This window comes from Sardina pilchardus, chromosome 13 (assembly GCF_963854185.1).
Source record: "Sardina pilchardus chromosome 13, fSarPil1.1, whole genome shotgun sequence".
Taxonomy (NCBI): Eukaryota; Metazoa; Chordata; class Actinopteri; order Clupeiformes; family Clupeidae; genus Sardina; species Sardina pilchardus.
In genome coordinates this window covers 29,447,336-29,451,690 of record NC_085006.1, presented here as the reverse complement: position 1 = coordinate 29,451,690, position 4,355 = coordinate 29,447,336, and positions in this window count along the sequence as shown.

Sequence of the window (4,355 nt, the reverse complement as noted above, 5' to 3'; positions counted from 1 at the left end):
ACGAGATGACCTGTACGAGCTGTAATACAGCACAGAACATCAAGGCCTGCAGCAAGCCTGGACGTCGATTAGGATCATTGGCTGTCGATTAGCCTTTGCCTGGGCTAGCTCCGGCTAGCTCAAACTAGAATGGACTAGCTCTCACAAGGTCAGTTATCCTAATGTTATTCACAAGTTAGCGATACTAATACTTGTTAAAGGTCGGGTATTCGATTTTTTCGCTAATTCCTTTTGAAGACCAGCAACAATGCCACCACCTCGTAGTCAACAATGCCACATCCTTATAGTAACGAGTGTGTTTCCCCTCCGGTTGGCACAGGGTGTAACGAGTGTGTTTCCTCCTCCGGTTGGCACAGGGTGTAACAAGTGTGTTTCCCCTGCGGTTGGTACAGGGTGTAACGAATGTGTTTCCCCTACAGGGTGTAACGAGTGTGTTTCCCCCTGCGGTTGGCACAGGGTGTAACGAGTGTGTTTCCCCCTCCGGTTGGTACAGGGTGTAACGAGTGTGTGTACAGGGTGTAACGAGTGTGTTTCCCCCTCCGGTTGGCACAGGGTGTAACGAGTGTGTTTCCCCCTCCGGTTGGTACAGGGTGTAACGAGTGTGTTTCCCCTCTGGTTGGTACAGGGTGTAACGAGTGTGTGTACAGGGTGTAACGAGTGTGTTTCCCCCTCCTGCGGTTGGTACAGGGTGTAACGAGTGTGTTTCCCCTCCGGTTGGTACAGGGTGTAACGAGTGTGTTTCCCCCTCCGGTTGGTACAGGGTGTAACGAGTGTGTGTACAGGGTGTGTAACGAGTGTGTTTCCCCCTCCGGTTGGTACAGGGTGTAACGAGTGTGTTTCCCCCTGCGGTTGGCACAGGGTGTAACGAGTGTGTTTCCCCCTCCGGTTGGTACAGGGTGTAACGAGTGTGTGTACAGGGTGTGTAACGAGTGTGTTTCCCCCTCCGGTTGGTACAGGGTGTAACGAGTGTGTTTCCCCCTCCGGCTGGTACAGGGTGTAACGAGTGTGTTTCCCCCTGCGGTTGGCACAGGGTGTAACGAGTGTGTTTCCCCCTCCGGCTGGTACAGGGTGTAACGAGTGTGTTTCCCCCTGCGGTTGGCACAGGGTGTAACGAGTGTGTTTCCCCCTCCGGTTGGTACAGGGCGTGGCCTCGCCGATGACGCTGCAGAGGCAGCAGAGCATCACCCCGTGCATCACGGACAGAGACCCGCTGCCAGACCCCCCCCTGGAGAAGGACTCGCCCACCTCCTCCCCCCGCCTCAGCGACAGGCCCCCGGCATCCCCCCTCCTGCCCAGCAGAGACAACTCCTTCAGGGAAAAGAAAGGTCAGTGTGGGAGTGTATGTGTGTGTGTGTGTGTGTGTGTGTGTGTGTGTATGTGAGAGTGAGAGAGAGAGAGAGACTTATACTGTAGGTCAGAGAGTGTACAGTTGTCTTGTCTAGACAGGAGCAGTCTCCTTCACTCCATTCATAATGGACCATTTACAACAATAATGATAATGATAACGATATCTATAACAATAGTGATAACGATAACGTTACTAATATCGATAACGATAATGATAACTGTAATGATAACGGCAAACAAATATTGTTCTAGCTAACACAAATGACGATGTCCTCACATAAGTTATGACGAAATGAAGAATGAAATCATTGGGGATAACTTTCAGATAGATTTTGAGAACGATAAAAAGCTGACAGCCAATACGAATCCATCACATTCATCAACACGAGGAGAGACTTTCATTATTGTCGGTCAGTGTGGCCACTTTCATCGTTATAGTTAAAGTTATAGTTATCTTAGTGATCTTATCTGATCTTATCTTACAGTAGTTATCTCAGTATCTATAGTGTCGAGGAGAGACTTTCATTATTGTTGGTCAGTGTGGAAGCTTTTATCGTTATACTGTAGTTATAGTTACAGTTATCTCCACAGTGATTGTTCGCCCTTAAAGCAACACTAAAGCACTTTTCCTGTCGCACACACGCTATTTGTTTATCCAGCAAATAACAGACAAGGTAGAATATGTTGCATGATTTTATGAAAGTATGATGTATTGCGACATCGAATCAAGTCAAATTTGTAGTTTCTGATGTCTCATTTCATCGAACTACAGATGCACTACCCCACCTCGTAAAGTTACATAGTGCGATTATAGCCGATAGAGGGCCGCAAAGTGAAAGCAGAAGTGCCGTTCACCCTGTTACGACTTGATGAACCGCTGAAATGATTTTGGAAGCATCATCTTTAGGGACGAAAAAACTCTGTAGTGTTGCTTTAAGGTACGAAAAACTCTTTAGTGTTGCTTTAAGGTACGAAAAAACTCTGTAGTGTTGCTTTAAGACGTGTGATGTCGTCCCCCAGGTCCCGTGCGCACTCTCTCGGTGCGCAGCGGCTCCGTGGCTCCGCCGCATCGCTCTGCCGACTGCCTTCGCCACGGCAACAGCAGCGATGCGCGGGCGGTGCGCGCCGTCTGCCTCCTGATGGGCGGAGCCGCCGCCACCTCGGCGCTGGGCTACCTCAACTCCTGCGCCGCGGCCGGACAGGCCTCCGCGGGCGTCGCCGGGGCAGGACACGGCGGCGCCGAGCTCGGACACTCGGCCGCCGGATTCTCTGAGCTGGGCGGGGCCGGGTCAGGGTACCACGCCTGCGGCCAGGCAGCCGACGGACCCCACTTCAACAGCTTCGACTTCGAAGGCGACTCCGACTTTGATGCGTTCGACTGCGGAGGGTTCGCTTTTTAGTCTGCCCTGTGCATGAGTCGGTCCTGTGTGTGTCTCTCTGTCTGTGTGTGTGTGTGTGTGTGTGTGAGCGAGAGAGAGTGTAGTTGTAGGCTATATATGTACAACTGTGTATATATGATTGTGTGTGGCTGTGTTTATCTGCACATTTGTGTGTGGGTGTGTGTGTGTGTGTGTGTGTGTGTGAGAGAAAGAGAGACTAAGTTGATGTGCATGTCTGTACGATTGAGTGTGGAAGTGTTTATGTGCACACGTTGGTGTGTGTATGCACAGTATGTGTGTGTGTGTATCTGTCTGTGTGTATAGATATAAGTAGACTAAATATGATATTTACAATCAATTTTGCAGTATTGAGGGAGACAAAACATTTTGTGCAAAATCCTGAATGTTACTGTAATGTATATATGGTTATTTAAGTGAAAGTTTGACATTAGGTTGAATTTATGTCAGTGGATACTTGTCAATGATTCAATGGAGACTTGTTTAACCACATTGTGAGAACTTTATACAGTTTTGTACAAGCCTCAGGTAGCTCTATATCCCCTGTGTCTGTTCAGAAATCCTGGTTGTCACAGGTTAGTTGTCTATTTAAAGCCCAGTTTTCACTGTCCAAATCTCCCTTGTGTGTACCAGAAATTACAGTGAATGTGTATCGTTTAGTCATACAGTTCAGTGTGTTTGTCTCCTATCTCCTGTAACAGCACAATGGTTCTTCTCACAACTTTAGCACACAGTTTACACCCCCCCAGGTTTATTTACATATGAATCTCACAACTTCAACGTACCGCATGCACCCCCCAGGTTTATTTAGATATGAATTGTTACTCATTTGTTACTCTTGTTTCTCAGGTGTAGATGGCATGAGTAGGTGTCCCAGGGTAGTTATTTGTATTCATAGCTACGTTATGAGAAAAGCCACATCACTCTTTGGTGAGTCCAATTTCTTACATTTCAAGTAAATACTGTGTTAAAGTAAATATTATGTATCATGGAGCTCAAAATAGCTCATTATCTTTCCTGCTTGGCATGTCATATGCTCACTCTATATTTGTTGTGGAAAGGATGCATGTTTTGGAGGTCAGGGGATGTTTGTTTGTTTGTTTGTTTTTTTAACACTCACAGTTCTCTGATATTCCTTTGTCTTCACACATCAGAAAGCACCATATTACTTATTGTAATGATCCCTGTTCATCTGTTTATCAAACTGTTTTGTGTGTGTGTGTGGTCTCCTGCTATTCACTGCTTCTCTTTTTCTCATCGTCAACACTGCGGTCTGTGTTCTGACCTGTTTTGTTTCCTCATCTGAGTGTGTTTAAGTGTGTTTGGTCGCTCTATGCATTAAACAAGGAGTTCAAAGGTAAAACTAAATAAATAAATAAATAAAGCTGGCAACACAATGACTTTAGCTGTAACTCCTTTCTGCCATCTGTTGTTTACCATCACCAACCCACTCATGGTCAGAGCGTGAATGTGAGAGAGAGGGAGCGAGAGAAAGAGAGAGAGAGAGAGAGAGAGAGAGAGAGAGAGAGAGAGAGAGAGAGGTGGATTGACCGAAAGATATTAACCTGAGTTTGATCTTCTACTCTCTTAATTTAGGAAGCTTACAGAATG